Source organism: Barbus barbus (assembly GCF_936440315.1).
Source record: "Barbus barbus genome assembly, chromosome: 16".
In the NCBI taxonomy this organism is placed as follows: Eukaryota; Metazoa; Chordata; class Actinopteri; order Cypriniformes; family Cyprinidae; genus Barbus; species Barbus barbus.
Window position 1 is genome coordinate 7,695,466 of NC_136744.1, and position 22,915 is coordinate 7,718,380.

The following is a 22,915-nucleotide window of genomic DNA, read 5'->3' on the forward strand; positions in this document are numbered from 1 at the left end:
TTTCTTGAAGGAAGTGTGATTTCTTTCTCAGGGCAGCGTCTCTGATGCTGATGAACTTGGGAGCTGGAGAAGTACAGAGGGGGACGATAAAATGCTTCAGAGCATGACATGGGAGGATGGTCTCAGCGCCAGCGGAGCAGCTCTCTGCGCCTCCTAACAATGTTCTGACCCCATCCGGACACAGTGCTGAGCACCGCCTGGCTCGGCCGTCCAAACAACTGCTTCAATGGCTTGCAGATGTTGATCAGCTAATAAATTCTTTGTGAAGTCGGTGATTGTGGAGTGGAGGAACATTGGAGGAGACCAAAGCGAAGGAGGACTGTTTTGTTTCTTGCACTGGTTTTTAAGTAGCAAAGCATATTGCATCTATCGCATGCACTGTACCATGAAGCGTCACATGTTGTGTTTTTCATCTGTTTAATCTCTCTTTCTCGTATTTCTTCTGTACTCGGCTATATATTATAACAGCCTCGACCTTTCCACTTCCCAAGGAAGACAAGGAAATAAAACAGCTATCTCTTAGGGCTCTTAAACCTGGATGTAGCATGATCACATCTCCATAGTTGAAACTAATAAAACAATTTTGTCTGCTTTGTTTTCTACTGGAGGCCCTGGCCAAGAACACTGACTTAGTTTAGCATGAATCACACAAGTGTTTTATATCAGCTGTATCAGATGAAAGATATCCAGCCCTGTTGTGTGCTATAATTTAATTAACAGATGCTTTATAGATTTCACATTGAATTTCACCTTTGGGTACAGTATATTAGCAATACTTCTATAACCACTCAAGTGGGTTGTATCTCGATATGTTAAAAACGGCCCTTGAGCCGGTTTATGATTGGTGGGCGAAACCCCTGGATTTCCTCACAATGCAGCTACCATTTTTCACAAGGACACACACATACTCGCATCTCATGAAAGCTTATGTAAAGCCTGTCTGAGGAGAGAAAAGCCTTGATGACATTAAACATCAGTAGTGGGGAACATTCAGAGTAAACAAGAGCCGAGCTGTACGAGCTCCCCCTCGCACTGCACCGAGAGCTAGCCAAACATACACACTGCACTTATCCACATACTCTGGATCGGGCGTTGTTTATTAAAGGTCAGGGGTCACAGAGCGCAAGAGTGATAGAGAGAGAAAGAGAGATTACAAACGCACTAAGAGAAGGTAAAAATTGTGAATTAGCTAGAGCCTGAGGAGTGTTACATTTTATAAGCTAGAGAAAAGAGGTACAAGAAAAACATGATAAAAAGTTACTATTCAAAACGGATGGGGTTGGTAGGTTTGGGGTTGGTTTGTAAGATTTTTCTATTTTTTTTATTTTCCAAGGCTGTGTTATTTGATCGAAAAAACACTAAAAACAGCATTGTTGTGAAATATTCCAATTGAAAATAACTGCATTCTATTTGTAATTTATTTTTGTGATGCAAAGCTGAATTTTCAGCATCATTACTCCAGTCTTCAGTGTCACATGATCCTTCAGAAATCATAATATGGCGATTTGCTGCTCAAACAAACAAACAAACATTTTCAAAATGTTGGAATGATTTTCAGGATGTAGGACAGAAATCAAATGGTAAATGTGGTAATTTGACCTATCTCCACTATAGCTCATGCACCTTATATAGCTAGTAGGCCAGATGCTATTTTACCACAGTTGCAGGTTAACTTTGAAGAAAACTAACGTCTTCTGACCTGATGATGTAGCTGAATCAGCTGAATGAAATTTCCCAGCTGTTTCTCATCACCTGTGGACTGTTTCTCAAGGATGAAAACTGGAAATATCCCCCAGTCAGATGACAAGGTCTTTCTTTCCCAGTATGCATGCTGATTGTCAGTATATCACTGAAATAAGTCTCTGCTGAGCCCAAGAGTTACATGCAAACAATGGGAAATAACATGTTTTATTAATTTACAATCAGCAGGATACATTGGTTCTAATGAATTGCTCAACAGTTTATAAAAATAGTCAGGCAAGATATCAGTACATAGCTCAGCTGTTCTATTCATCAACATCTGTCAGGAAAAAAACAAACAAAAAACATCCAATATTTACAGACTTGATCTCAGGTTTGGAAAAGAAGGCTTATTTTTGTTTTGAAATAATATATCGGTTCCCATCATACATAGTGCATAATTTTGCACAACCTTTTCAAAAAATCTGATCTATTTATCAGTATGTCTGTCTGTCTGTCTGTCCATCTCTATCTATCTATCTATCTATCTATCTATCTATCTATCTATCTGTCTGTCTGTCTGTCTGTCTGTCTGTCTGTCTTGTCTGTCTGTCTATCTGATCGATCGTCTGTCTGTCTGTCTGTCTCCATCTATCTATCTGTCTGTCTGTCTATCTGATCGATCGATCGTCTGTCTGTCTGTCTCCATCTATCTGTCTATCTGATCGATCGATCGTCTGTCTGTCTGTCTCCATCTATCTGTCTGTCTGTCTGCCTGTCTGTCTGTCTGTCTGTCTGTCTTGTCTGTCTGTCTATCTGATCGATCGATCGTCTGTCTGTCCATCTCTATCTATCTATCTATCTATCTATCTATCTATCTATCTATCTATCTATCTATCTATCTATCTATCTATCTGTCTGTCTGTCTGTCTGTCTGTCTGTCTGTCTGTCTGTCTGTCTGTCTGTCTGTCTGTCTGTCTTGTCTGTCTGTCTATCTGATCGATCGTCTGTCTGTCTGTCTCCATCTATCTGTCTGTCTGTCTATCTGATCGATCGATCGTCTGTCTGTCTGTCTCCATCTATCTGTCTATCTGATCGATCGATCGTCTGTCTGTCTGTCTCCATCTATCTGTCTGTCTGTCTGCCTGTCTGTCTGTCTGTCTGTCTGTATGTCTGTATGTCTGTCTGTCTGTCTTGTCTGTCTGTCTATCTGATCGATCGATCGTCTGTCTGTCTGTCTCCATCTATCTGTCTATCTGATCGATCGATCGTCTGTCTGTCTGTCTCCATCTATCTGTCTGTCTGTCTGCCTGTCTCCATCTATCTATCTGTCTGTCTGTCTATCTGATCGATCGATCGTCTGTCTGTCTGTCTCCATCTATCTGTCTGTCTGTCTGTCTCCATCTATCTATCTGTCTGTCTGTCTATCTGATCGATCGATCGTCTGTCTGTCTATCTGATCGATCGATCGCCTGTCTGTCTGTCTCCATCTATCTGTCTGTCTGTCTATCTGATCGATCGATCGTCTGTCTGTCTGTCTCCATCTATCTGTCTGTCTGTCTATCTGATCGATCGATCGTCTGTCTGTCTGTCTCCATCTATCTGTCTGTCTGTCTGCCTGTCTCTTGTTCAGCCATTATTCACATTTACACTGAAGGCCCTTGAGCATTTCAGTCCGTTTCCATCAGAATGTGGTCATCTAATGGTTAATTTCAATATAAAGGTCTCTTTGTTTTGCTAGGTAGGGGGGAACAATATTTTTTATGGTACTAGATCAAAGAACTAAATTAAGTCACAGGTCAAATAAGCTTTAAAAACATTTTAAATGTGCTGCATTGCAGGCAGCTCTTGAAATGAAAGGCTCAGGGAGTTTACTCTAATGTAATCTCTGGAGGATTAGGTGTTTTATGGCAGGCTTGTACTTTAATGAGTGGTGTATGTGAACATGCACCTCGTCTGATCTCCATCAGAGTAAGCCTTTGTTTGCTCACTTCACACAGTGAGAGACACACATACAGTAATGTCAAGTGAATAGACAAAATACAGTGCCTTGCGAAAGTATTCACACCCCTTCATTTTTTTTTTCACGTTTTATGTTGCTGCCTTATGTTAAACTGCTTTAAATTACTTTGTTCCATATCAATCTACACTCCATACACTATAATGGTAAAGCAAAAAAAGGGTTTTAACATCTTTGCAAATTTATAAAAAATTAAAACCTTAAATGATTCCATTGCATAAGTACTCATACTCTTATCTGGGACAGTTGAAATTTAGCTCAGGAGCATTCATATTGCTTGTAGGTGTTACTAGACTTTGAGTGAAGATAACCTGTGGCAAATTCAATTGAATGGGTATGATTTGGAAAGGCACACACGGTCCCACAGCTGATAATGCATATCAGAGCAAAAACCAAGCCCTGGGGTCAAAAGAACAGTCTGTAGAGCTCAGAAACAGGTTTGCCTCAAGCCACACATCTGGGGAAGAGTTCAGAAAAAAATTCTGCTTCATTGAAGGGTCACAGAAGCATGTAGTCTCTGTTACCCTTAATGGAAGAAGTTTGAAACAACCAGGATTCTTCTTAGAGCTGGCCTCCTGGCCAAACTGAGCAATTGATGGAGAAGGGAGTGGTGACGAAGAACCTGATGGTCACTCTAGTTGAGCTCCATGATCATATGTGGAAATAGGAGAAATCTACAGAAGGACAAACATCACTGCAACACTCCACCGATCTGGGCTTTATGGCGTTGTGGCCAAACTCAGTCCTCTCCTCAGTGAAGACAAAAGAAAACACACGTGAAATTTAAAAAAAAACACCTAAAGGACCCTCAAACTCTGAGAAACAAGATTCTCTGGTCTGATGAATCTCAATTCTAAGCATCATGTTTGAAGGGAACAAGCTCTGCTCTTCGCCTGCAGAGTACCATCCCAAAAGTAAAGTGTGCTGGTTCCAGCCTCATGCTGTGGGGCTGTTTTTCAGCAGCAGGGACTGAGGGACTCTTCAGAATAGAAGAAAAGCTCAATGCATCAAAATATTGAGATAGCCTTAATGAAAACCCAGTCCAGAGCAATCAGAACCTCAGACTGGGCAGAAGGTTTACCTTCCAACAGGACGGTGACCCTAAGCACACAACAAGAGTGGCTTATACCCAACGCTGTGAATGTTTTTGAGTGGCCCAGCCACAGCCTGAGCTTGAACACAATCAAATATTTCTGGAGAAACCTGAAAATGTGCATCTGCCCCCATCCAACCTGACAGACCTTGAGAGGTGAAGAGATGAGGAGAAGAATGGCAGATAATTGCCAAATGTTGATGAGCAAAGCTTGTCGCATCAAACAAAAAAGACTCGAGGCTGTAAAGGTTCTTCATCTGAATATTTAGTTAAGGGTATGAATACTTATGCAATGTACTTATTTGAGTATTTTATTTTTAATAGATTTGTGACAATTCTGTTTTTGCTTTGTCAATATGGTGTATGGAGTGTAGATTGATGTGGGGGGGGGGGGGGGGGGGGGAGTAATTTAAAGCAGTTTAACATAAGGCAGCAACATAACAAAATGTAGAAAAAATGAAGGGGTATGAATACATTCGCAAGGCACTGTATATTAAGTGAAAAGTGAAAAGTAAAGTGAAAAGTTAAGTGAAAAATAAAGAATAAAGACCCATTTACACCAAGTACAAAATATATAATGATAAATATTTTGATAAATGTATAAGAATCCAAACCACTGAATTCCACAAAGTTATTTCAGTGATGCTGTTCCTTTGCTATTCTTTTAGAGGATAGAGGAACATGTTATTGTTATAGCCATCGTTCTTACTGTGAACAGGCCTTTAGACTGTTATTTATTCTAACACTACCTTTAGAGTGAATGGTGAGTGATGTGGGTGTATGTGGATACTCACAAAAAAAAAAAAAAAAGTAGTCCAGGGTACATGAGGTCCACAATATAAATATTTAAGACCTTCTCTGTGACTTGTTGAGTTCTGAATAAATCCATTAACCATAAGCAGATATGTCCTTATTATACTTGCACACAGAATCAGAGATAGTATCAGTAAATCGTATAATAAATGGAATTTAGCATTTATTTAAGTGGGCGTGTTGTTAAAATAGAGCAGTGCTTCTAAATTAGTTGGCCGTGACCTAACTATGGATCACATGTTTGTTCTGATGGGTTCACAAACAGCAGGGAAATAACAAAGTTAAATACTTATCATTAAATTCAACAAACCGTATGATCATGCACAGTTAGGATAGCAAAATAAACCCAACTTTTAAGGGAGGGCAAAATTAATATGGCACTTGGTTATAAAACAAATGCAAATATTTGGCCTTGCCTTTTTTTATTGTCAGTTTGTCAGCTTTCAGCTTTCTTCTCATAATTTTGCATATTATTTAGCACATGGTTTATTATTATTAAATACATTATTGATCCTTCACAGAAAATAATATTGTTACAGCAGCAACCACAATTCAGTCCATGCACCCAAAATAAAATGATGTATTTTATTATTATATATACAACATATGGAATTTATTTTAGTAATAAAAAAAATAATAAAAAAAAATAAATATATATATATATATATATATATATATATATATATATATATATATATATATAAATAAATAAGTGACGAAAGTGACGTGACATACGGCCAAGTATGGTGACCCATACTCGGAATTCGTGCTCTGCATTTAACCCATCCAACGTGCACACACACAGCAGTGAACACACACACACCGTGAACACACACAGCAGTGAACACACACACACCGTGAACACACACCCGGAGCAGTGGGCAGTCATTTATGCTGCGGCGCCCGGGGAGCAGTTGGGGGTTTGGTGCCTTGCTCAAGGGCACCTCAGTCCTGGTATTGAGGGTGGAGAGAGCGCTGGACATTCACTTCCCCCACCTACAATCCCTGCCGGCCCGAGACTTGAACCCACAACCTTTGGATTACGAGTCCGACTCTCTAACCATTAGGCCACGACTACATACATACATACATACATATACATACATATATACATACAGTGCCCTCCAAAAGTATTGGAAGAGTAAAGACAAAATTGCTCTGTTGGCTGTGGAGTCAAGACATTTACAAATATGATTAAAAGATGAATATGAGACAAAACTACAGAATGTCACGTTTTAGAATATATGTTATGAAAATAATAATAAAAAGAAATAAAAAAAGAAATAAAGAAAATAAATGATTTACAAGAATACAGTTAATTTTACGCTGTAGCATAACAGCATCTATAATTGTTTACTGTAATAAACTGTCCTAAAACAGGCAAAATTTTCTTGTGAATGGAGTGAAATGTTACTCAGATATGTTTATTGAGATTCAGCCAATGTCTACTCTATTCTGACACAATGTTTCTATGCATGCATTTAGTGAAATGGATCTGACAAGGTTGGTTTTCCCTGGTCAAGGCTACGCTGGAGGTTCAGTTAAAAGAGCCATGAGAGTGTGATAGCTGGAGATTCTCAGAATTCACAGGCACGCTGCCCTCCTCCCGTCCCGTTGCAGGGCTTAACCAGCTGGGTTGCAGGATATTGCTCCATTCTTTGGAGAAACCACAAGTTTTCTTGCGGTGTCCCTACTTGCAGACAGTGAAAAAACAAACATGAGCACACACAGACACATCAGGCCACCATGGGAGAGTAGAGGCAGCTTTTAAAGACACACACAGTCATGTGATTGGGTCTATTTTTAGGCTTTTGCCCTCATGACTCATTGTTCCTCTTTGTTGTATGAGGCTCAATGAGTAAGACCTGAATCCTGTAATATAGGCTGCCATTCACCCATTTCCTGTTTACTACACAAGCACAGTGTGGCATGGGTGTGTTGGTGTATGTTTTTGTATAACCAGTGTTTTAGGGAACGTGCTATTACACTCAGCCTCTTGGCTGGTGAAGTGTCTTCTAAATGCTACACACAATATTTAATTTTATGTGAATGAAAATGAGGCTGTGAGGGATGTATTGTAGATGGGATACATTGTATTCACAACTTCACTAAGAATGAGTTAAGATTTAATAGCATCATTTATTTGCATTCATGCCTGTGTTATTTTAACACTTGATTAATTACTATTCATTCATTCATTTATTCATTCGTTTGTTCGTTCATGATTTTTAGAGATGCACTAGAGATATATTAAAATTCTGGCTGATATTGATAAGCCAAATCATTATTTTCATTTAACTGTATAACCAGTAAATAGCCAATTAATTTAATATAATATAATTTGCAAATACAGTATATATATATATATATATATATATATATATATATATATATATATATACGTGTGTGTGTGTGTGTGTTCATTTTTATTTTGGTAATTACATTAACATCATGATGTTGTAAATATAAATACTGTAATAATGGGAGTTACGCACAGTCTCTATTGAACAGCTTGGGTTTAATTACAATGTTTTTTTGTTTTTTTGACAGAAACATATTTCTATTTCTTTCTTTTCTTAAGAAATAATGTTTAAGGTACAATGTAAACGTTTGTTATTTTTTACAGAACAAAGTTGTTAATTTGTTTAACTGTCACCGTCCCGTATACGGGACACCTAACTTTACTTTAATGTATTACCATTAAATCCTAATCTAATCATGACAAACTATATATCATTGGAAAGGTCCAAGACTCCTAAATAGATATTTCACCACTGTTTGTTATAAAAAAATATCTAGGAGCAGTAATAGATTAATTTATGACAAGAGCGCACCTCAAAACATATACACCATAATAGGAGCTCTGACCTTTGACACAAAAATTCTATTCGTTTCCTTTTTTTCCTATCACATGTTTTAGTAATCATCATATATTATATATCATTTGAAAGCTTAAAATCTCAAAATTCATCCTGTGCAAACCGTTTTGAAATCGGATATTGCGTCACCATAGAAATGGTACTTTAAAATCTTTTAGCGGGCTCCTCCCCCTTAGTGGTGACTAAATGTATTACGGTCTTGTAGAATCAAAACTTTTTATAATCTTGACAAAATACATATCATCGGAAAGGTCTGCGTCTCAAGATTCCACATTTGGTGGTTATTTTGTGATAGGAGTAAGAGTGAGAGAGAAATTGATCCATTTGTTACAGAAAAGTGCATAAAAAAAACGCCAATGGGGTTTGAATGGCACCCGGTGGCTGTTTGTGGTATAACGCCTAAACAAAATTGCATAGTAACCTCAATTTTTTTTATATCAACTTCAAATTTGGAACACAACATATTTAGACATATGGCTTTAATTTTATGGCAAATTTGGCTTAAAATATATTTCGTAAAATATTTATTTTATATAATATATAATAATAATAGCATCGTACATGTTATTTACAGTAAATTTAAACTTTTATAACTTTTTTTTACTTTCGTTTTTTTGAAATTTCGTTTTGCTGATTGTCTTCTTTAAAAGGAGACCAATCTTAGGTCTGTATTCAAAAGCATTCATGAATTATTACAATTTAACTTTAAATAGTGCACTTTCAAAAAGTTTTCAAAAAAAGGGGGGGGGGGGGGGGGGGTGACAGTTAAGGGGTTAACTATAAATGGCTTAACATCACATTATAAGGAATCTTACTGTACATTATATTTAACTGAACTCAATACTGTATAATGTATGTTTTATGGTGAATGTATGAGTTTGTGGTGAAACAGTACATTTATTCTTTTTTTGTTTGTTTGTTTCTTCTTATTTTTATGTAACTTATAAGTTAATAACTTAATAAAATATACAGTTAAAAATTGTAAACTATACAGGCACCAGTAAACCATCCTGTAATACTTGAAACATTGTCAACATATTATTGCTATTTTGTGAATTTCTGAAAATATATTGTGTTTATCTGACATTTTTAACAGGGACTGTATAACATCCACCCACCACCTTGATTCAAACTCCTGAATCAGCTCTTAAATATGGCCTAATGGTTAGAGAGTTGGACTCGTAATCCAAAGGTTTGAGTTCAATTAACATCTTGATGTTTTTTAGGCCATCATAATGAAACTGTCATGTGACATGAACATGTACAAACACATTCGCAAATGATTTCACAATGTCTGCTTCACCCAACACTGACAGTGATGGAAGTGATAGAAACAATAACATCTGACTCTGTAGATGTAAACAGATAAAGACAAGCTTTTTCTTTGTGTGGGAAAATCACAGCACTGGAGGTGATATGCACCAGCTGTGTGTGTGTATGTGTGTGTGTGCTGTAAGGCAGTTGTGAATGTGACAAGGTCCAGACCAATGACACAACTGTCTCTGACATGGTGAGCTGTTCCATATTCTCTGGATTATCCAAAAGTCCCTCCTGGGTCTACTGACATGTCGACCCCTTCCCCATGCACTGAGAGACAGAGAGCAGGCAGAAAGAGAGAGTGGGCAAAACTTGCAAGTGTAATGAGGTCAGAATGGTGGTAATGATACCTGTGGGAGAATCCTGTATCGCTAGAACTCTCCAGCGAGCGAGGAACAACATGGAAAATACGCACAGTCTCTTCACCAGCTAGCCTTCAGCACACACAAACTCTCACATTTATCTCTTCATTATGTTAACACGGTTTTGTTAATATTTAGTACTTTTTGTTATGTCATTTTTGCACAAATTGTGAGTGGTAAATTGCTGTTTGCTAAGTGAAACACCCACAACAAAATATAAATGTGAATATTTCTTATCAGATTCCTCCCATGGCCGAATTTTCTGAGCCATTCTATCCACATTGATTTCATAAACTACATTTAATTAGATAAATGCAGCCTTGGTGAGCATAAGAGACTTTTTATATATATATATCTTACCAACACCAAACGGTAGTGTAGCTCTATATACACAAGTAACAACAATCTGATTTGTATTTTTGTTTCATAATGCCAATTTAAAATAAAAAATTAAATTAAAAATCATTTAGACACAACTAAGAAATCTATATAAGTCTCCTGAGAGCAATGAAAGTGCAAACTGTGAAAGAGGCCACTGGGTGACGTGTTTAAATCACAGCTGAATTATGGGTACTCCTTGGCCTATCAGTCATTAGCCATTCCATTCTGATTATTTGATAGTTTGTGAGTTCAACAGACTTTAAACACATTTGTCAATTTAGACATTTCAAACTGAGATTGTGAATCACTCTTGATCTAAAGCAAACAGCAGAAGAAAGGTGAACTGAAGCCTGTCTGACAAAAAGTAAGAAAAGGAGTGGCTTTCTGCTTTAAGACATTGAAAAAAATGGATGTTTAATGTGCCATTCATAATTTGTTTTTATTTTTTTCAAATTAACGTTTTTATTTGACAATTTCCCACCTTCTCTCTGACCTTTAGAATTAAATGTCTGAGTTTTGCTTCTGTGACTTTTGGAATTGTATATAACCACTACAATATAGTCCAGCATAGTTTTTGCATTACTGCATTGCAACAGGTTCACAAAACAATTTGCAACAAAATATGCCACTCAGACTATAAAGATTAGATGGGATCGTTCAGAAGGATATTGAGGAGCATATGTCCTACTCTTATTACTTCACCCTGACTTAGTTGGCCACATTTCCGACCCCCCAATGGGTGCTGATGTCTAAATGTGGGTGTTTGTATGTTTCACGTCTCAATTCAATCACTCTAACAATCCGTTTTTCTCCTTAGTTTCTATAGATGCTCCTTTTGGACGTCTTCTCAAAGTTACTGCATGTTTTCATAGTGCAATGAACTTTAGTATCTCGAAAGATCAAGGAACATCTAATTCCTCATGATTTGACCCATTTAAAAACAAAAGTGACCCTTGTGTGCAGATGGAAAGCGAGATATCAAACTTAAAAAGACGTTTGAAGGAAATGTATTATTCAAATTTGTGTAACATGACCAAATGTGAAACTCCAGTGGTATGACAAAGACGGCCTTTAAGGTTGTGTAACAAATGTGACAAGCAACACAAACTAACAGTGACCCACTTTTCTACATAAACACACACAAACTTGACACCTCATCAACTGTGTCATTAAATTGAAGTTGACTACATTTGCAACAATAAAACAAGGGGCTCTTTTATAAGGAGACTTCAGGGGACCATCTGGAAGAACTTTAAATGTCTCTCCAACAATCTGCCAAGATGTCTTTATAATCTCTTTGAAAAAAGTAAAAGACGTTCCTTTCAAACTTCTCTGGCAATAATTCAGAGCAGCAATCAGCTTGTCAATGCATTTGCGTGTGTGTACGGGAGCGAGAGATGGTGTGTTAGCAAAGCACACTTGCAAATATTTATCTGTTGCAAAACCAAATGACGACAGTCATCTACCTTAACAGCCTTCAGGTTGAAATAACAAACTATACGAGGAAGGAAAATCAACGTCTCTCACACAAATGTTGTGAAGCGAGTTTTTAGCAGTCCTAATTTTTTTTAAGGCTCCTTGTGTATTGATCTGAACCATCCAACCTCTGCCATGTTTATTGTTCTATCTGGCTAAACCTCAATTAATCATGATTTTCACCACACCCACGCTTCTACTGCACAGCATAAAGCCTGCATGAACATGTCTCACTGCTCTCTTTCACACACACACACGCAAAACCAATAAGAAACTGGAATTCATGTTACGATTCTGCCTTTCTGCTACATTCAATCTGCTACATTGACTCATTGAAGCTGCACTTCTGAAGCTTTTCATTCGAATGTTATCTAAGTTAAGATTCTTCTCAAGCAAAGGTGTAATTTGATTTAGTTGTTTTTAAAAATAAGTCTTTCTTGTAGCTCAAATAGTAGAGCATGGCGCTAGCAACGCCAAGGTCATGGGTTCGATTCCCAGGGAAAGCAAGAGCTGATAAAATGTAAAAACTGTAACTTGAATGCAATGTAAGTTGCTTGCGTCTGCTAAATGCATAAGTGTAAATGTAAGTCAGAGCCTAACATGAACAAATGCTCAGAGGCTTGCTTATTTTATTTTATTTAATTATCTTTTTTTTTTTTTTTCCGTCCATGTAGTAACATATATGTACAACATTCCTTACATGCTCACATTATGGCACCAAAGTGAAAACATACAGGGTTTGTGTGGCATTTAGAATTGAATTCCGCAATTGAATTCTTAATTGAATTAAGGTAACAAAGACGACGTAGAATCAAAGATTAGAAAGCAGAATTAAAATTAAATAAAATTTTTAAAAAAAATCATATAACTCTTGTACATTTAAAAAAAAAACATATAAATCTTGTAAGTGTAAGCATAGTAATACATTTAGTTTCCCAGTACTTTTTTTTTTTAAATAAATGTTATCGTACTCACAGCATATAAGGTATTTCGAGAAAAATATTCAAGTCAAGTCAAGTTGAGCTTTATTGTCATTCCGCTACATGTGGGGACATACAGTGGAACGAAATGTCGTGCCTCGCAGGACCACGGGGTTACATAAATACAGACATACAACAATGAAGTAAAAACACTATAAACCTATACACAACTAATCTACTGACAGATTTGAACTATAAGTATACTATATATAAGTATTTACCCTATACAAACTAAAATAATAAAGGATAAAAAATACAAACTATACGAATGCTTCACATAAATATTTACCCTATACAAACTAAAAAATAGAAGATAAAAAATACAAACTATACGAATGCTTCATACTCTACATGTGCAAAGAGAGACATTTTGAGTCAAGCAGCTGGTTGGGGAACAGCGCAGGATGATTTGTAGTGCATGAGCATGTAAACATACACATATTGCTGAGTCTTTTGTGGGATTGTGTACACGCATCAGTGTGTATCTAGTGCACATAGAGGAGAGTGTGTTACTATAGGTGGTTTGTACAGGCCCACTCACCTGTGTGTAGCACACTTCGAATTGCAAAAAAACATTTCCATACAGTTTTTTCTTTGGTGTGGTAAGGTTTGGGGTGGGGGGTGGTCCATGTTTCAGGAGGAAGGGGTTTGCATGGGGTTTCAGAGGGGGGCGGGGTGGTTTGAGTTCAGGCCTCTCACAGCCTGGGGGAAAAAGCTGTTGAGCTGTCTGGCAGAGCGGGCTCTGATGCTCCGGTACCGTCTTCCTGATAGCAGGAGCTGGAAGAGACTGTGGGAGGGATGGGGGAGTCCTTCACGATGCTGTTGGTTTTGCTGGAGCATCGTGTAAGGAAGATGTCCAGGATGGAGGGGAGAGGGGCACCGATGATCTTTGCAGCTGTGTTCACGGTCCGCTGGAGGGTCTTGCGGTCAGCAGCACTGCAGTTCCCGTACCAGACAGTGATGCAGCTGGTCAGCACACTCTCAATGGTGCCTCTGTAGAATGTGGTGAGGATGGGTGGAGGGAGACTTGCTCTTTTCAGCCGGCGGAGAAAGTGTAGGCACTGTTGTGCCTTTTTGGAGAGTGACATGGTGTTGGTGGTCCAGGTGAGATCCTCTGTGATGTGCACCCCCAGGAATTTAGTGCTGCTGACTCGCTCCACAGTCGAGCTGTCGATGGTCAGTGGGGGGTGGTCAACGGAGTTTCTTCTGAAGTCCATCACAACCTCCTTTGTCTTCTCCACATTGAGGGACAGATTGTTAGTGCCACACCATTCAGCCAGCTGTGCCATATCCTCTCAGTAGTGCGTTTCATCGTTGTTGCTGATGAGACCTACCACTGTTGTGTCATCAGCAAACTTGATGATGTGGTTGGAGCTGAACTTGGCAGTGCAGTCGTGGGTCAGCAGTGTGAAGAGCAGCGGGCTGAGCACACAGCCTTGTGGGGCCCCTGTGCTCAGTGTGGTAGTGCTCGAGGTGTTGCGGCCGACACGGACTGACTGAGGTCTTCCAGTTAGAACGTCCAGGATCCAATTACACAGGGAATTGTTAAGGCCCAGCAGGTTTAGTTTATTTATGAGCTGTTGTGGGATTATTGTGTTGAATGCCGAGCTGAAGTCAATGAACAGCATTCTAACATAGGAGTCTTTATTTTCTAGGTGGGTAAGAGCCAGGTGGAGGGTGGAGGAAATTGCATCGTCCGTAGAGCGGTTTGGACGGTATGCAAACTGGAGCGGGTCGAGTGTGTTGGGGAGGCTGGTTTTGATGTTGTGCATGACTAGCCTCTCAAAGCACTTCATCATGATTGGAGTCAGTGCTATGGGACGGTAATCATTGAGACAGGACACAGGTGATATCTTTGGTACCGGTATGATTGTTGTGGATTTGAGACATGTGGGGACGACTGCCTGGCTCAGCGAGGTGTTGAAGATAGCTGTTAGGACATCTGTCAGCTGTGCAGCACAGTCTCTCAGAACATGGCCGGGTATGTTGGCAGGACCTGCAGCCTTGAGTGGGTTAATCCTAGAGAGGGTCTTCCTTACGTCGGCTGGAGACAGACAGAGCGCCCGGTCATTGGGAGGTGTGGGCAGTTTTTATGCAGGTGTGTCATTCTGCATTTCAAACCGTGAATAAAAGTGGTTGAGTGCATCGGGGAGGGATGTGTCCTCATCACAGGCCTGTGGCGGGGGCTTGTAGTCTGTGATGGTCTGAATGGCTTGCCACAGGCTCCGTGTGTCTCTGCTGTCTGTGAAGTGGTTGTTGATTTTTTGAGCATATGACCGTTTTGCATTTTAGATGCCACAGGACAGATTGGCTCTTGCTGTTTTGAGGGCTGCTTTATCTCCTGATCTGAATGCTTCATCTCTGGTCTTTAGCAGCCCACGAACCTCTGCTGTCATCCATGGCTTCTGGTTTGCACGTGTGGTGATGGTCTTGGTGACTGTCACATCATAAGTGCACACAGTAGATCAATCTTTCAGAAAAATAGAGAAATTTAAGATATATTTTAAATAGATAATGATATGATATGTTTATTTACAACAGTGCAAATATTTAAATATATACATTTAAAAACAACTGTTTTGACCGTGTTAAACTTAGTTTGGAGAAATATCTATTGTGGTATATCAAAGTTATTCCACATTGCAACAGGAATACTGATTTCATATTGCAACACCATTGTGCAATAGTTACTCTAATAGTTTACACTCTCAAAAATCAAGTTTGTTTATTATAGTTCCATGCAGAATCTTTAATTTCTTTAATAATATTAATGGTTCTTTTAAGAACTATTCTCTCAAATGTTCTTTGTGGAAGCCAAAATGGTTATTTTATGGCATTTCAGTGAAAACCCTTTGGAACTTTAGGAGTGTAGAGCTGGAGCTATGAGTTTTATAATAAATCCTTTTACAAGGGATTTTGTGAAAACTGCAAAGCGCTACAGAACATACAGGCATTTTGAATTAAGGATCTAAGAAGAGGTTCTAAGAAATTTTTCATGAACATAATTTCATTCATACAGCTTTAACGGTTTTGATTGAAACTCTCTTTTACACCCACGGAACACATTAGACACACATATACTGTAACTTGCTATGAGCTTTCATCTGAAACCCAGGATAAAGGTCAGCTCCATAAAGAAGCCTCCGATAAACATACATTTCAATGTGGACCTAAGGATGTAAAGCTCTTCAAATCAAACATAACAACAACGTTACACACTATAAATTTGAGTCAACAACTTGAACATATAAAGAGTGCAATATGATGAAGGACAGGAACTGGATGTTTCACAGAGCATTATTGTGTTCTAGATACTTGACTGCCCTCGGAGCTCTTAAAGAAGTTATCTTGCCTCTTCAAATGCTCTATCCAAGAATTTTCATTGTGCCTCCACTGGAATAAATAAACCCGTGCAAATCCAAATACATTAAAACTAGCACACAATGAATGTAGCACACACACTTTTAATTTATTTTTCATTTCCTAAGGCTGTTTTTGGTCGTTCTCCTGCTTGGGTCATGGTTATACACCCTCGTTCAACTGGCTTGACAAGGCCTGAAAATACATTTTATTTTGATATACTGGATCTGAATCATAGCACTTCATAACATTTCATAAGTGGTGTTTATGGCCTTGCCTGCTCCAAACTTCACTCTTTTCCTCTTAATTGCTCAAGTTTCTGCTGAGCTGGTCTCTGAGGAGTCGGAACAGTTGTCTTAGGCTTGTCCAGCCAGGGCCTGAACAACACTGCACATTATTCGCCTTTACTGTAACGCAGACTTTTACAAGCTGGACAAAAGCTAAAGCAGGAGGTACTCCAGCCTGCAAATCAATGCTCCTTTATGAAGAGCAGAAATGATTGCAGTAACTGTTGCCCTATAAAAAGAGAGAGAGAATGTAGAAGTTGGGTCGTTATAGGAACTGGCCTGCATGCCATTTAAGTCGCATATGTGTTGTTGGAGGCTGGAGATATAGTTGGAGGGAGTAGTCGCTGGGTTTATTTCAGGCCTAATTGCGTAAGTTGTTTCATTGAAGTTACACAATAAATCATACCAATTTTGTCATAGATAATGCTAGACTGGCCTCAGGCATTCCCTTGGATAGTGTGGTGAAAATAAGGGAAAAACAATTGGTTTTATTATCATCGGTTAATTCGATTTATCATAAATATTAAAGTCCAGCAAAGGAAAATTGCTAATTAGATTTTACAGCGTTAATTAATTGTATTTCCTTGAAAATGATTGAAAATGATTGACAACAAAATTGAGAGCAAATGGAGACTTTTTACATATGTCTCCCGATTCTCAGATTTTTCTTCAGGGAAAAGAAACTAGTTACCTATAGGTAACTAGTTATAACACCCAGCCTATATAGTATATGACTATAATATTCAGCCTATACGAAAAGCACTGTTAGTCAACTATTGCAAATTTCATTTTTATCAACATAGATCAACAATTCTGTGATTCTGAATACATGGTTTTAACAAACCTTCACAAACAAAATCGCAAAGTTGTGTGGCTCTCAAACTGTGTTTAGAAGTATCACAGCCTTACATTTGTGCGCAAAATAAGCAAGCTAAAATGCAGTACAACTTTTTTTCCATATGCATACAAATACAATTTAGTCTGTCATGAGAATGAAAGCACCATTTTTGAAGCATGTGCATGTGCTCTACAAACATCTGAAAATAAAGCTAAATGATGGAGAACAAAAATAGCTAAATAGTCCTCAGATGTCATGTTCATAATTTACAGCAAAAAAATCTGACATTAATTAGCAGAAGTGATTACCTCTTGACCTACAGTATGTGACAATGTCATCAACAACAGTTCTGTATGATCGAACCAATGTTCTTCAAACGACAAACTGTTTCCGGAAACTAGGTGACTACTAACTACTTCATTTCTCAAATGTTGCATCATACTATTAAACAACAACTTATGTCCTTGTAAGTGGAAAAAATCAATAGACTAGTTAGTGGGCTATTGATTTGTTTGTCAGTTTAATCAGTCTATACGTAGGTATTGGTACATAACATTTACAAGCTCAAATCGTACATTTATGTACATTTTATTGATGCTGAAACTTACAATTTGGACATATTACAATGTCAAAAATGTAAAATTTGCTACATATTTTTAGAAAACAAAATATTCACAAATCATTTATATCTTTATTCGATTTTCTGCCATAAAACCGTACAGCTTTCATGAAGTGGCAATTGTTGAATTTGTGATGAGTTTTGTGTCAGTCAAAGCATGTCGGTGAAAATGCTCTTTGTGTCCCATGGCAAAAAAAGTTAATATCACATGATAAGTAATGGTTAAATGATTGCAGAAATGTTATTAATTTTCATATTCATAGTTTCAACTTAAAAAAAAAAAAAAGTCTACCCACTAATGTTGCTGGTCCACCAGTAGTGGACCAACACTGTAGTGTAATTATTAGATTTCTTTCTTTAATATTGTTGTTTGATACATATTTAAGAATTGCCTTCCTTTAAATTTGCTTCTCAAGTTGGTATATATTAATAATAAAACATTTGATCATGGAGAAATATTTTGGTAGCACTTTCTTTTACAGTCCTGTTCCTCATGTACATACTATGTACTTATTAAAGCAAGCTCTAACCCTGAACCTACCCTAATGAACCTAATGAACCTAATCCTACCCTGTGTAGTTACCCGATATTACCAGTACTTTCTTAGGCAAGTACACTGTAAGTACATGTAAGTAAAATAAAGTGCAACCAATATTTTAATACATCTCTATAATCCTATGTCAACTACTTATCCAGTGGCATTTTGGATAGTCAATCATTACGTCAATAAGAACATCACCTGGCCTCCAGAGCAATGAAAGAGCAACCCCTGAGCCATATAACTTTCCTATGGGAATGTGTTCGGACACAAGTTTTGCTTTGCCTCAGTGTAATTGCGAAAATAATTAATTAGAAGCTTCTAAGAAAGTTCTCTGAAGTGCAGCACATTAATATGAACTGACAAACTATCAGTTCAGACTTGCTGTTGAACTAACAGTTTGTTGCCTGAAGGCAAGGAAGATGGCATATCTTGACAGTTTAGGGTTGTGACGAAGCGGTTCTCTTTCGTTCTATCTCTACTTTTCACTCTTGGCTTTGTCTTTCTCTCTCTTTGGTTGGATGACTGGCTTACAGCTGGTTGTGTTTAGCATCTGCAAGTTGTGTACACTATATGTGTGTGTGCGTGTGTGTGTGAGTGTGTTTGGGGAGGGGGTTTGCAAGCTTGGACCAAAAGGAGTGTAAAAATGTATATGCCATTTCCTGTCTGCTCATCTGAATGGTACAGAATGTTCTTGGGTGCCGGCCAACACGTATAGAGGAAGAATACCTCCCCCCTCCCAATAACTCCCTCTATCTCTGCCTATCCTTCAATGGCAGTGATGAATCACTGGCAGCTCAATGAGGGAACTTGTTACACTCAGATTAGGTAACTGAGGTTTATGAGTAGATGCACAGCAGACCTCATGTATAAAACGTATGTCGGTTGACCGTCTGACTCTCATGCCCTCGATAAAGTGCATGTGTGGCATGTGGTTGTGTGCGAGAGAGTGCACAAGTGGCAACCGCAGCTCAGGGTGGGGACGCTGTTCTCCATTCAATAACTCCACCGCATCCATCAATGCTGGGAAAACATGCTTTAATAATGGCCAGGCCCTGCTGCTGACCTGGGCTGTTTGCGCTTTCAATCCATGGTTTATTTTCCCCCGCAGTGGAGCGCAGGGACCGTGCCAAGCTTACACTGGCCTGCGAAGAGTGGCCGCTCTGGGCCGCCAGGTCTTACATAAGACCCCCGGGACGCACGGGTCTCCAGAGCTACTAGATGAGACGGGGCATGACGGGGTTTTGTCTCTGAGGGGTGCAGGAATGATTTGTGGCTGACTTGTTGCTTCTTTTTGTCATAAGCTTGTAGAGTGGGGGACTGGTCAAGAGTTAGTGTGAGTGTGTGCTGCTTATGGTATTGGTATGGAAAGTTTTTTTTTATGAACTATAGAACATTCTTGTTTGTAAAATCTGCAATATCTAGAAAGGAATCATCATACGTTTCTAGAAGACGAATGATCACAGAACAAAATATAAAAATAAATAAATAAATAAATAAACATTAAAAGAAATGCTGAATGTAACGTAATAATACTTATTTTTTTCAATTTATTTTTTTTAAATTATTATATTAAATTATATTATTAAAAATTTCAGGGCAGTAAGATTTTTTTTTTCAAGAAATATATACAAGGATGCATTAAAGCGACATTAAAAACCAATAATGATGTTACAAAATATTTATATTTAAAATAAATGCTTTTCTTTTGAACTATAGAGAATTATTATGGGTAAAACATGCAATATCTAGAGAGGAATCATTATACTTTACTAGATGGTGAATGATTAAAAAAAAAAAAAAAAACTCGAAACACTAAATGGTAAACATGACAATACATTTTTTTTTTTTTTTCAATTAAAATTTTTATCATGTTATATTATATTATTCATTTAAAAATTCAGGGGAAAATGTATTTATTTTTTAAATAAATTAATATATGGATGCATTAAAGTAACAGTAAAACAATTACTAATGTTACAATTTTTTTTAAATAAATACTGTTCTTTTGAACTTTCTATTTATCAAAGAAATGATAAAGAAAAATAACTGTTTTCAACATTGATAATAATAATTAGAAATGTTTCTTGAGCAGTAAATCAGCATATTATAGTGCAAATGCAGTTGTGCATCATGGGAATAAATTACATTTTAAAATATATTAAAATAGAAACAGTTATTTTAAGTTGTAACAATATTTCACAATATTATTGTTTTTAAACTATATTTTTGACCAAATAAATGCAGCCTTATTGAGCATAGTAGACTTCTGTATATATTATATTATATTATATTATATTATTTATCAATATAAAATAATTTCATTCCAAGGTGAATATGGTAAACATCATTGTATTGCTATGTGATTCCATCTGTACCATGGTAACACCACAGTAAGTGTTTGCCTGGATTTTACGACCACAAGAGTTTGTGGGTCAAACTCATCATTACTCCTAGCCCCATTAAACCCTCCACACATTTCACCTCTGTCTGTCACTATCAACGGGTTTATTTGTTTTGGTGTTCCGTGTATTCAGCAATCAGCATTGCTGCTGTGGTTGCTGATTGCTGTGTGTTAATGAGGTCAAGGTGGCAAACCCTGTTCTGTATGTGTGACATAAACAAATATAGTTACAATGGAAGGATTTATACAAGTCTTTCCTCCGCCTCACATACACACACAGCTACAATGAAATAGCAATGCTCCAAATGTCTCAGTTTGACTAATGCATCCTATCGCTCATGTTTGTGTATGGTTTACTGATTAATGGTTCATAGGGGTGACATATCTTGCTTGCATAAGTTCCTCAAAACATCACGTTGATGCTTTCCGGGTTCACTTAGGACATTTATTACTCAAATATCTGTATCAAGACACCAGCCCCATTGCGCATTCTCTTTTAGAGTTGCGTCAACTGTTGATTTGTCTCCTTTTTTGCCTCATGATACATAACAGAGCCCCCTGAATGACTCCATAGAGGTTTTGATGTTCAGATTTTTGAAGAATTGCTTCTTGGGAGTACTACTATTCTGTTGATTAAGCACTAGATGAGTGAATTTGACAGGTCAAACCACCACAAGATGGCACTCTGATACTATACGACTCTTCTACAAAGCTGTTGCTATTTCTAAACTCTAGCATTGAAACTTGACGATGATTGAGCGATCATACTGAGCTCTCAGCCTGTTGCACAAACACAGATTGGTGATGCTAGAATGGCGAGGTCAGGAACAAACAGTTCTTCTGGAGGTTTAGTTCATTTTTGTAGATCTCAGTAGCAGGAGGACAAACTCTGGGACTGAAATATTGTGAACGGAGATACAGTAGACTGTCAGTCACATTGCTTAGCAAATAATCATTCTTTAATGGGCTATTTCAACTTAGTGCTAAGCATATAGTCATTTAGGCCAATTATAGCCTTCGACTGCCTGCTGTTAACCAATTAGAGCAGTGAGCGACAGTGTAGCAGTGTATGATTAGTGTAGCGTGCTTTTCTTTCTTTCTTTCTCTAAATTAATGGCTATTTAGAATAATTTCTTCTAAAAGTAATGTATGGACAAATGCTGTGAGGACAAAACTCCAACAGAAAATTTACGTTATTATTTTGGCAGTGATGATCATCTTTTCAAACTAACTGCTGACTGGCACACTGATGCATCTCTCCGACCTCCATTAAAACCTTTCGCTCTTCTTTGTCTGTTGCTTGCGGTGGGAATTATGTGTAGTGGCGCTGGAAACTGTGTGTGTGGTGGGATTTCTTCTTCTAACTGGAAATGAGCCATTCTGTTGCTGGGTCTGAAGGCCGTTGGACTGGAATTCTGTTCACTTGAAGTGGGGAAAAGAGGAATGGTGTCCCTGACCACAAGACTGCCAGGATATGGCTGCTTTGAATCTTGTAATGGGAATCAGAGACACAAGTGCTCTTCAGTTCCTTTATGCATACAAACCACTTGAGCTTGCACACCGTATGTTAATCTTATTTCAGCAACACATTGTGAGCTTTCATCTCTGATGTGCTTTATAAAACCATTGATTCATTGCTATACTAAATGCACATCTTTAATGGTTTCATTGTTTTTGTATTAATGACAGGTTTAATAAGCAGTCTCTGTGAAAATCAAGAGACTGCTCATTATAACCAGTCCAACACAGCAATATTGGCTCGACCAGTTGTGTGAGTTTGGGGGTGGAGTTATCTGTTTGTATGGCCAATGGAAGACAGGAACTTGTTTAAAAAAAAAAAAACTGTGATTTTTGCATTCCCAGAAACT